Source organism: Tachypleus tridentatus, chromosome 9, assembly GCF_004210375.1.
Source record: "Tachypleus tridentatus isolate NWPU-2018 chromosome 9, ASM421037v1, whole genome shotgun sequence".
In the NCBI taxonomy this organism is placed as follows: Eukaryota; Metazoa; Arthropoda; class Merostomata; order Xiphosura; family Limulidae; genus Tachypleus; species Tachypleus tridentatus.
This window is the reverse complement of record NC_134833.1, coordinates 31225397-31238365: the sequence shown is the minus strand read 5'-3', so window position 1 is coordinate 31238365 and position 12969 is coordinate 31225397. Positions and strand designations below refer to the sequence as shown.

The 12969-nt window shown below is 33.5% G+C and overlaps 1 protein-coding gene across 1 annotated transcript in view; it reads left to right on the top strand.

Annotated features, from left to right (window-relative positions):
• The first annotated feature begins 1983 nt into the window (after positions 1-1983).
• LOC143224978 (uncharacterized) overlaps positions 1984-12969 on the top strand; it is an 89077-nt gene continuing 78091 nt past the window's right edge. Inside the window, exon 1 of the mRNA XM_076453548.1 lies at positions 1984-2334. The gene's annotated coding sequence lies outside the window, so the exon portion shown is untranslated. The remainder of the gene's footprint in view (positions 2335-12969) is intronic.

The following is a 12969-nucleotide window of genomic DNA, read 5'->3' as shown; positions in this document are numbered from 1 at the left end:
ATACATTGAGAAAAGTATCTTTCATATTTCTTCCTTCAGAGTACAACCTACGCTTTGAACCAAAAATTTTAAACTTGGACTCATCCGTCCATAACACTATTTTCCAATTATCAACAGTCCAGTTTGGGTACCTTTTAGCAAATTTCAGTCTCTTGACAATGTTTAAAGATCGAAGTAAAGTTGTTTTTTTTAACACGACCAAATATTCCATTCTCGTTAAGTCTTCTTGATACTGTAAATATGGACACTTTTCTGTCATTTTGTGCATGGTTGTTTATCTCATGCTTGAGATCAGTGACAGTCTTCCTTCTGTCCTGAAGGCAACATAAACAAATACACTTAACATCAGTATAATTGAGTTTTGGTGTCCTGTCTCTTCCTTTATTATTTTCAAATTTACCTCTCTTTGTCTCTCGATCTAACGTGTACTTGACAATGTTTGGGAAACATTTCAGGTCTGTAGAAATTTATTAGAGAGTCCAACCAGCATCACGTAATGATTTTGTACAACATTGCAAACTCTTTGCTTCACTGACAACCCTCTATACATTTTGGGACGTGGCATGACAACAAAACTTACAAATAGTGTTTAACAGTATATATTATTAAGGTTTATTTGTAAAATACTATTAAATTGATTTCTTCTAACATATACCAGTACCATATGCTAGCTTCTTTCTATAGAGTTAAGCATTAGCCTGATTTGATTAGTTATATTCATTTAAGCAGAACTTTCATGGCATGCCCTTGGTACAAGAATATGGGAATTCTAAATCAAAAGAATTATAAATATTCTCAACCTGACTCACACTTGTCAACAGGAATCGGTGAAGCATTGCTATATTGTTGACATTTACGTTTTGTAATGTCACGGAAGAATTAGCCTCATAAAATGGAAAGAATGGCAAAATATTCTCTTGTTCTACACTTCGCACAGTACTGTATATACATAAACAGAATAGCGAAAAATATACTCTCCCAACACGGTATTTTTGCACGTTTTCTTCTCTCATGCTTCTGTCTACGAAATATTTGTTTCATTCAGACTGATAGATCAGTGTTAACATTGATAAGAAATTTTAGGAACTGCATAAATCGAATAAATTTCCTGTAATGTACTCTTGAAGAGAAGTGTTTCGCTATATTTATATATATATATATTTATATATACTTTCTATGGTTAACCGTTCAGGAGACACCGAGTGTAATATACAAACAAAAACAAGCATATGTTTCACTATCATATGTGTTGGTTGGAGAGAAATTATAATGATATGATTAGATATACGCCTTTGTTAACAGTGTGGATCTGCTAATAAAACACAATGTATTTCCTCTTTCGAATATAAACATTTAAATTCATATGTTTCTTGGTTTATTTTAATTATTATCTCTTGTCATAAAGACTTTTACGTTGTTTTTAAGTTTTTTTATTTTTTGTTACTATAAGCCAGACTAGAAAGTTTCTGTGCCATTTCGAGATTGGTAACAAAACATTATTTAGTATTTCAGTCTTAACTTAAGCAAGGTGCGATCTAGTGGTTAACGTTCCGGACTGTGAATCAGTAGGTCTACGGTTTGTATTCCGTTGCTTTAAGATAATGCTCTGCACTATGGGATCACATATTTTAAGAGTGATGACCCACTGATTGTGCTACGGTAGGTCAGGGGGTTTCCGGTTATTATTGTTGACTACCAGTTCAAAATTATGGACGATTATCGTAAATAGCACTTGTATAGCTTTGCACGTATGCCCAAAACCTTTCTAAAATATTTGACAGGCTAACAAGTCTCAATTATAACATTTGGGAAACCAACAACAACAATAATAGAAAGGTGTTACGATAAGAGCCGAATTTCTTGAAGCTATCGTAGAAGCTAAATAGTTTTCACAACTCTGTACTTCAGGATTGGAAACAGGCCAAAATGTTATCGCGGTCTTTATTACTAATTCTCATACGCGGTAGGCAAACTCTTGCGCACGGAGCGTAAGTAGCACTGGCTTATCGTCTGCTTTAAAGCAAAGCAGTATTTGGCGCGAACCTCGCGAGCAGTTGATCGTTTGTGACAGACGTCTCTACTGCCGTAAGTTACAGCTTTTACTAGAACATACACTCATTCCACACGAAATTTTGCGATTTCACTCAGATGATAGTCTGAAGATTTGACTATCCTGCTACTAAAGAATTTGGACTTTCAGTTGTAGTAATACCGAGTCACGTGATGAAACACTTAGAAAACTGAATTTTCCTCTCAAACTGATCCGGTTGTTGGCAAGTTTCATAAAACTCTGATCGTAAACCTAAAATTGAAGTAAACAAGCAAAGTTCAAAGGTGAGCATATTCACTATTACCTATCTTGTTCTCAGTGGATATTTCAGGAAGAAAACTTTGTTACTTTGCCAGTAGGATGTTTTAAATTATTATACAACTGTCCGACGTTAGTGTGTCTAGTTTATTAGGATTTAATTTAGTTAGACCAGCAAATTGGAAACAGCTTAAATATAAAGAAATGTCAAAGTCACAATGCAGAAATTTAGGGAAACTCAGTAACATAAAACAAAATAAAAAGATCAGTGTTAAAGTTATACTGACATATTTTTATCAGTCAGCTACCGTTGATATACTCTTCTAATTGGTAGTATACAAATATATTACTTGTTTTATTACAAAAAATCCGAAGATAAAGTTACAGTTTTCACAACAAACTGTTTTGTCCCGACCTTTGTTTAGATCAGTCTGTCTTAGTGAAGCGTGAAACATTTCTTCGCGATTGTAGCAACAAATACTGTTATTGTTATAGATTACAAACACCAATATGAATTTTTTATTTTAATCGGTGATATTGCCAGTTTGAAAACTTTACAAGTATTTACAAGTTTAAACTTCGTTGCTCGGTGTTTGCTTTTTTTTTCTTATATTTTCAACTCGAATCCTTACGTTAGGCTTCTCTCTCCCTCGTTAATGTCTAAGATATGTCTCTATTCTTTGAAAGTTTAACCTGTTAATTCAACTGTCATAAAACTCAATTTGTTTATTAACAGGAGACGTCATAATACACTTTTCAAACATTTAGTTGACGTCTTTTAAACCAGAGGTTGAAACAAGTTCACTTGAAAAACGTATTGTGGTCGAGTATGTTGTAAAGTTATAATAAAGTTGATCTGGTAATACTGACGTATAAAATAGTATGAGGTACGTAAATATCGATGACCATGACGATATAAATAGATACAATTTAGTCTTTAATTAAAAATAATAGTAATCACTTATAAACTCAGCCATTAGTTGGTTTATGTATACTATTACCATAGTATTATTTTATTATTGTTAACAATGTTGATTATAAGTTTATTATAATAATAACCGACAGCTGACGATGTATATGCCACACAAAAAACAAACAAACCCGACAACTAATCAAATCCAAACAGCTGAAGTAGAAAGAAAAGCTCGCGCCAGTAAATCAAAAACTATAACAAGAAATGGAGAAACTTTTAAAACTAAGACAGCTACTCTTTTCCTACGGAAGAATAAGTGGTGCAAATCGATTGACGGTTCATGAGCTCTGTATACAATTGGTTAGCTAACCCTACTGTATGTGGCTTGAGTATCGCGTTTAAGTATCTTTAATCAACATAAAGATAACATTAGATTTCAGCCACGTACGTGATTTGTCAGGAAAACTCAGAAGACAATTACTATTTCTTTTTACTTTTATAGTTGCATTAATTACCTAAAGGTATGTTTTCACAGTTTTGACCTATTCAAAGAATACAAACTGTACGATGAAATGTTCTATTGCGCGTTTTTGGAAAAATTATTAATATATTTATTTACATTGTATTGACAGCTTGGCGTTCGTACATTTTTAAGTTAAAAGTAGTAAAGAATATGCTTAACATTTATCAAATACGAGATAGCAAATCGAATTTATTTGTGTGTATGGCTGTTTACTCACTTTGGGGATCGTGTCTTGTTCAACCACTAATCTGTTCTGGGTGAACATCTATTTCTACTTTGGTGATGTCAAGAAAACCCACTTGTGGAGAACAATATATATGTGAACCTGACGATGACCAAAGAAGGTCGAAACGTTATTCGCTCCTTTACATAAAAAAATTTTCTCAACCCATATATATTTATACTTTACACCTTAGAGCATTACTTGATGTCGGTTTTCTGTAGTACCGACTTGTCCCCTCAGTAAGTCAAACTATACCAGAACAATTTCAATAAAATACTTCTGTGTGTCAACTCTTTGTGCTTATGCGAAGGGCTATGGTATTGGTTTTACTAGTTTGTAGTTAAGCGCATAGCCACACAATCTCTGTGTTCTGCCTACTACGTATATCGAAAACCGGTTTCTTGCAGTATAAGTCCGCAGGCTTACCATTGTGCCACTGGGGGCTTTTATGCAGGAAACTGTGTTAAATTAATTTTGTTTTAAACGTAGATATTCAGGGCCTGAACAACAATGTTATCTCTAGACTGGCTGTTATCAGTTATATTAATAGATTTATGAAGCTTATTTCCCAACGTAAAATAAACGGTGCAATATTTTGTTTTTTGGTTTGTTTTGAATTTCGTGCAAAGCTACTCCGAGGGCTATCTGCGCTAGCCGTCCCGAACTTAGCATTGTAAGACTAAAGAGAAGACAGCTAGTCATCACCACCCACCGCCGACTATTGGGCTATTCTTTTACCAACGAATAGTGGGAATGACCGTACGTTATAACACCCTCACGGTTGAAAGGGCGGGCATGTTTGGTGTGACTGGGATTCGAACCTGCTACTCTTAGATTACAAGTCGAGAGCCTTATACATCTGGCCATGCCGGGACCCAGTGTAATTTTTCATGTCAGTATAAAGAGTTAAAACAAATATATTTTATTGAAAATGTTTGGTTTACAGAACCGACAAAAATAATATATAAATAAGATAAAAATCGCGTTGTCAACAGCACAACAGAGACATGTATCTGCATCTTACCTGTCGATTAATAGTTTTCTATCAATAATTTTCGTGGGAGAAATTCTGGTAAGAAATGGTTACTAAAAAAATGTGTGAATTTTTTAACAAGAAAAGTTTGTCGCGTTAATTAAGAGATAACAGGAAATTCAAATAACAACAACATTCACCTTCTAAACACTGATTAAAATATCTAAAACTATATAATCACCACCAACAGGTCGAAAGCTAGAAGCACTTCAAGATATCTGGTAGTATACGTTTTTATAAGATCTAAACTGTGAAAAATAAATATCTGTAGAAAAAGTTTATGTTAATTTCACTACATAAAGAGCTTCAAATGTACAATATATCAGATCTTAGATCTCAACTTCATGAGTGACCGATGGCACCGTGATATGAGAAAATTTCAGAAGAAAGTAAGAATAAACCCTAACCGTAATTAGTGTTGAAACAAAATGTGACGAAGCTTTAGAGACTACTTAACCACGGATTTACCAAGAGAACGTGAGGCTTATAGAACCTATGTAGACCAGATTGATTGTTTGTTTGGCTTGTTTCTTTTGAATTTCGCGCAAAGCTACTCGAGGGCTATCTGCGATAGCCATCCCTAATTTAGCAGTGTAAGACTAGAGGGAAGGTAGCTAGTCATCACCGCCCACCGCTAACTCTTGGGCTACTCTTTTACCAACGAATAGTAGGATTGACCGTCACATTATAATACCCCCACGGCTGAAAGGGCGAGCTTGTTTGGTGCGATGAGGATTCGAACCCGCGACCCTCGGATTACGAGTGGAGTGTCTGAACCATTTGGCCATGCTGGGCCTGTTTATTTGGTTCTGTTGAATTTTGGGCAAAGCTTCTCAAGAACATTTTGCGATATTCGTCCCTAATTTTGAAGTGATAAAATAGAGGGAAGGCAGTCTATACCACCTACTGCTGAGTCTTTGACTGCTCTTTTCTAACAAGTAGTGGGATTGGCTATCAAATTATAAAGTAAAGCCTCCTACAGCTAAAATGAGCAAGGGTGCTCGATGACTGGTTTCGATCTCGCGATTGCAGATTGCGTGTGAAACGCTCTCTAACTATCAGACCAGACCAGGTTGAAACAAAACATCATGGACGAATGCGTAAAAGAACAACAGTTAAAGAAGCACTTTTAAGACAATCGGATAAGATCAGACTAGAATTGGCCCGGCATAGCCAGATGGGTTAAGGTGTTCGACTCGTAATCTGAGGGTCGCGGGTTCGAATATCCGTCGCACCAAACATGCTCGCCTTTTCAGCCGTAGGGGCACTATAATGTTACAATCAATCCCACTATTCGTTGGTAAAAGAGTAGCTCAAGAACTGACGGTGGATAGTGATGACTAGCTGCCTTCCCCCTAGTTTTACACTGCTAAATTAGGGACGGCTAGCGCAGATAGCCCTCGTGTAGCTTTGCACGAAATTCAAAAACAAACAAAGAGACAAGAATTTTAAATTAAGAAATAAAATGACTAAATTTTAAGTGGAAAAAGAAAACATTTAAAGGTATTTAAAATTTCAATTTTACCATTGAATTAACTGTCAAAATTAAAATGATAAAATATATTTAAAACAGATATAAAATACGATAAAATAATAATCTTGAAACAGCAGCGTTTAATCAAAACTTTTCAAGAACTAAACTGCTCGAGTATTTCTCCGGAAATGTCTGACGTATAAAAACTCTGTGCTTGCGGAAACTAAACCCAGCAGGAAAATTTCAGACACGGTAGTTATGTTGATTAATACAAGACTTTAAATTATCGGCAAAGTACAGTTCTTCACAAATTATGCATGATAAAATATAGGTCACATTTTTCGAATTATTTTCATGAGAATGGTATGACTCGCTAATGTTTCATCCATTGTTGCAGTAAGAATTTAAGGATTTTATGAGTTTTTTTTTTTTTTACCTACACTATTCTGTAAAATGTCTTCTGGTGGCTCATTGGTAAGTCTTACGCTATAAATCGAGTTTTGATACCCATGGTGGGAACATCACAGATAACTCATTGTGTAACTTTGCGCTGAGAAAACAAACATATAAAATGCGTTGTTTAAACAAGTTAGTATTTCTGGTTCATAAAATAAGGAGGTAAATATAGGAAAACATTTTTGGTAAAAAAAGAAAGAAAAAAGTAATATGTATATATGTGTGGGGGGGAGGTGTATTAAAATTAACTGCAGGCATAATACCGTTGATATTACATGTATTTTTATAGATGTAGCGTAATAGTATTGGCATTACGTGTATTAATATCGACTAAGTCTGTTTTGTAACGTACGAGAATTTAGACTTCGTTGTCTAAAGTGAGACATGTTTCATTTTACAGTTTTAAAAAGACGAATTTCTCACCTTTTTAGAAAATCAACACAAGTAGAATACTTATGTAGAGCAATAACTGTGAATGTATAAAACAATGTGCTTCATTAAATCATCTAAAATTAGCCTTTGCCATCAACCATTATGCACACACACACACGCACACATTAATACGAATATAGTTTTTCCAATAATACTAAGAAACAACAAGTTTGAGGTCAGGTTTTTAAATTTCAGAAGACATATTACCATACTTTGCTAATCAGGCCTGGTTTGGTCGTTAGCCTCTCTCTCGTTGTATATATGTATATACCTGGGAGGCTCAGGTGCACTTGACCTCTGCCTCCTTCCTCTTCTTTGTTTGTGTGAACTGTTTAGTATATTAATAATTACTACATGAGGACTAGAGTATCCCGCAGTTACTCAGGCCCTTATTAGGCCTTATTCGCCAACAGTTCTCATTAATGTCTAGCTCACAGGTGGCCTGTTTTTATTTTATTACTTAATTATTATTATATATATATATTACTTTATTTTAATTGTTTAATAATTTTTTAATGATCTAATATATAAGTTAATTGGGGAGAGGTGTCTAGGCTCATCTTCATCATGTAAGCAGTACCTGTCGAGTTCGCAATTGTAGTTCATTTTTTCTCCAATTTTTATCAAAATATTGTATTATACTACGTACGAGTCTATTTGCTATTGTTGGTGTGTTTGAATATTTATTCATAAACTTTGAAGAGGTGGTTCTATGTGCTCTATATGCCGTCGTAAGTAGTGTATTATGTAATGTCTATAATTTGGTTTTCAATTGTTTTTGATTTACATTAATCCATGCTGGAGCTGCATAGTCTATTACAGGTCTTATATATGTTTTGTATCTTTTTAGGATATTGTCAGGTGTTACTCCTCCGTTTTTGCCAGTTAGACTCTCAGCATAGTTTGTTCTTCGCCACACTTTAGTTTTTATATTATTTAAATGGTTTGTCCATGTAAGTTTTAAATCATAAGTTAGTCCTAGAAATTTTGCGAATGTAGCAGTCTGTAGAAGTGTTCCAATCATGTAAACCTGTGGTTGTTTCTTTTGGTGTTTCGTTAACTTTGTAAATATTACTAGTTGGGTTTTTGCTGTATTTATTTTGATTCTATATTTTTGACAGTATTTACATATTCTGTTTAATTGCGGTTGTATATTTGTGGTTGCTATTGGGGCACTTTTTCAAATTGCTACATCATCAGCGAACTGAGATGAGTATCCATAATTTGGATCTTTAAGTGGCATATTGTTCACATAATAATTAGTGATGTCGAGAAAAGTTGTAGAGAAATATATATGCAAAAACGGCTCGTTTGGGTTGAGAAAATATTTTACGTAGAAGAGCGAACAACGTTTCGACCTTCTTCGGTCATCGTAGGTTCACAAAGAAAGAAAGAGGTAACTGAGCGGAAGCTGACCACATGTTTGGATGGGGTTGTGTAACTGAGTGTCGGAATGTAGAGGACGGTATTAGATATTTGAATATATCATTTTATATTATTTATTTTATTGTATTTAATATAGGTATAAAGGCGTTCCTTTATATTGGTTTATTTTGGGTTTAAGTTGTTGTATAAGTAAGGATTTTTTAATTTTGCGTTTGTTTATGTTTGTTTCTTTATTTAGTATTTGAGTGTTTTCTATGGTTATGTTGTGTTTGTTTGACTTGCAGTATTCGAAAACGTGTGAAGGTGACTTTTTATGTCCTTTGAATCTGGTTTTCATTTTTATACTTGTTTCTCCAATATAGAAGTCGTGGCAGTTATCACATTGTATTTTATAAATAATGTTGGTGTGGTGTTTGTCAGTGTAGTTTTTACATAGTATAGACCTCAGTTTTGTGCCTGGTTTTGAATAAATTTGGTATTAACTGGAATGTCATATTTTGTTACTAGTTTCTGCCAAATGTTGATTATTTGTCTGCTGATGTCGAGAATATGTGGTATGCAGCAGTATATGGTTTCGTGATTTTTTGATTCGTGAGATGTATTTACTTTTGTTGGTTGATTTTGCTTTCTGTCTAGGTGTGTGCGTATAATGTTTTCTACGGTTTGTAGAGAAACTTATTGATGTTGATGAAGTATTGTTTTATTTTGTCTAATTCGTCGTTAATTTTATCTGGTGAGCATAGTTTTATGGCTGTGTTTATTTGGTTTCTTAGTAAGTTGAGTTTTTGTTTTGTTTCATGTGCTGAGTCCTTAGGAATGTATAGTCCAGTATGGGTTATTTTTCAGTGGATTTCTGTTTTAAATTGTGTGTCGGTTCTTGTAATTTTGAGGTTAAGAAATGATATTTGATTGCTTTCTTCCTGTTCACATGTGAAGTTAATGTTGGGATGTATAGAGTTATTGTGATTGAAAAAATTAAGTGTGTGTTCTGTAGATCTGAATCCCGCAACCGTGTCATCTACGTATTGGTACCAGTATAGTGGTGGATGTAATGCTGTGTTAATTGCTTGTGTTTCAACTTGTGTCATAAAAATATTGACTAGAACTGGTGATACTGGGTTGCCCATGCTTAGGCCATTTGTTTGTATATAGTTGTGGTTGTTGAACATGAAGTTTGTCTTTATCGTGGTGAATTCTATGAGGGTTGCTAATTGGTTACTGGGAATGTCTGTAGTTGGGTTAGGGTCTCGGATATAGAGTTCTAAGGCTATCTTGCAGGCTTCAGTGGTTGGAACTTCTGTAAAGAGGGATATAACATCGAAACTGGCCATTAAAGCTTTATGATTAAGTTGATTTAGATTAGACTTGAAATTAAAAGAGTCTTTGATGTTACATATTTGGAGAATGCCCATGCTATGTATTTACCAAGATTGTAATTAAACGATTCATATGTGGACATTATTAGTCGTAATGGACAATCTGTTTTATGAGGTTTTTGGAGATGCCGTATATTTGTCGTGTGCGTGAGTCGGTTTTACGTAGGTAGGAATAAAGTGTTTGTGAAATTGTGTTGGCTTTTTTCATTTTATGGAACATTAGTATATTAGCTTGCTTCCAAGAAACTGGGATGTAGTCAGAGTAAAATGATAAATTAAAGATTGCTACATTAGTATATTTGTTTGCTTCCAAGAAACTGGGATGTAGTCAGAGTAAAATAATAAATTAAAGATTGCTACATTAGTATATTTGCTTGCTTCCAAGAAACTGGGATGTAGTCAGAGTAAAATAATAAATTAAAGATTGCTACATTAGTATATTTGCTTGCTTCCAAGAAACTGGGATGTAGTCAGAGTAAAATAATAAATTAAAGATTGCTACATTAGTATATTTGTTTGCTTCCAAGAAACTGGGATGTAGTCAGAGTAAAATAATAAATTAAAGATTGCTACATTAGTATATTTGCTTGCTTCCAAGAAACTGGGATGTAGTCAGAGTAAAATAATAAATTAAAGATTGCTACATTAGTATATTTGCTTGCTTCCAAGAAACTGGGATGTAGTCAGAGTAAAATAATAAATTAAAGATTGCTACATTAGTATATTTGCTTGCTTCCAAGAAACTAGGATGTAGCCAGTGTAAAATAATAAATTAAAGATTGCTAATAGATGGTCAAATAATTTCAAAGTATCTTTTTTGATGAGAATTGCTTGTATGCCGTTTTTTTCTGGTGATTTATTTTTTGAGTTTCTAAGTACTTGTTTGAGTTCTGTTATTGTGAATTTTCTGGTTAGAAGTATATTATTATATTTGTTTGTGTTATTAGTGTTATTCTTGTTGATATTGACTGGGAAATATGGTTTGTATAGTTCTGTGTTATTTGTTACATGATTGTTTACTGTATTGTAAAAGTAGTTGTTCATGTCTGGTTCGTTATGTGTTTTGTAGTTGATGTTTACACTTCGTTGGTATGTGTTAAGATGTTGTTATGTTCTAGTGTTGGGTATTTTCTTGTTGTTTCTTCGTTGATAAGTCTTTTTAGATGTGACCAAAATTTTCTTGGGTTTGTTTTTTCATTTAGTTGGGAGCAGAAGTTATCCCATTTTTCTTGTTTTAGCAATTTAATTTCTGCTCTGATTTTATTTCTAATACTATTAATTTGTGTTTTTATTTCTTTATCTCTTGTTGCCATAAACTGTCTTCTTAACTGTCTTCGTTGTTTAATCAGTGTTATTAGTTGTTTGTCTGTTTTCCATGTGTTATTTATAGTTTTCTGTTGTTGCTTCGGTATAGTGTCATTTGCTGCTTTCAGGAGGCACTCCGTGATTATTTGACTGTATCTGTCAATTTCTTATTTGTTGTTAGCTTTATGTTTAACATTGTCTGGTAGTATATTATCTAATTCTTTTTTATATTCTTGCCAATTCACGTTTTTGTAGTCGAATTTGTCTTGTTTGAAGGTTATATCTTTGTGTGGGGCGAGATCGAAGACACACCGTATAGGTAGGTGACCACTCTCAACATCTTTTCCAACATTAAACTTCACTAACCTCTGACGTATGTTTAAATAGTTGAGGCAAATGTCTAGGATGTCACTTGCATTTGTGGCACACGTAGTATGCGTTGGCGTACCGTCGTTTATTAGGGCTGTGTTATTTTCATCGGTGAATTGTAGTAGGTGTCTTCTGTTTGTATTGGTGGATTTAAACCCAAAGTTGTTATTCAGATTAATTATTACAATTGTACTTTTGTTGTGGGTAAAGATGTTGTGGTGTAGGTTTATATCTATAGTTAGTGAGCAATAAGTTCTGTTATAGTTGAGTGTTATCTAACAGGATTAGGTTTATATCTATAGTTAGTGAGCAATAAGTTCTGTTATAGTTGAGTGTTATCTAACAGGATTAGGTTTATATCTATAGTTAGTGAACAATAAGTTCTGTTATAGTTGAGTGTTATCTAACAGGATTAGGTTTATATCTATAGTTAGTGAACAATAAGTTCTGTTATAGTTGAGTGTTATCTAACAGGATATCAGTAATTATATTTTCATTATTGCTGTTTAGTTTAATTTCTGTTATTGAAAGGTTGTTTTTGTATAGCAGCATAATACCTCTGTTTGTATCATGTTTGTTTGTTCTATCTTTCCTGATTGCTGTATAGTTGTATCTCTTCAATCTCTTGTTTGGATAGATCAAGATTCCACTTAGAATAATAATATCGTGGTTAGTATCTTGTATTATGTATTTGATCTTATGTTTCTTAGAAGCAAGTGCACCTTGGATATTAATAGTTACAACTGTGAATTTATGTTTTTAGTAAGTATCCAGTGATTGTTGTTATTAGGTATCCAGTGATTGTTGTTATTAGGTATTCAGTGATTGTTGTTATTAGGTATTCAGTGATTGTTGTTATTAGGTATTCAGTGATTGTTGTTATTAGGTATTCAGTGATTGTTGTTATTAAATGCGGTGTGTATGGTATTATATGTTTTTTTTATGCAATGTTTATGATAAGATCAATGCAGTTTTTGGTTTGGGTTGGTTTTGTATATTCTGCAATGAAATCTGTAAAGATATTTTTAATTGTATTTACTATTAAACTCGTTTCGTCATTGCATTGTGTTTTCTGTTGGTCTATGAGTGTTGTTTTCTTGTGTTGTGTATGTGTTTTTGTTAAGTTCTTGTGTATTGCTGTTTACTGTATTGGTTAGATTTTGTTGTTTAT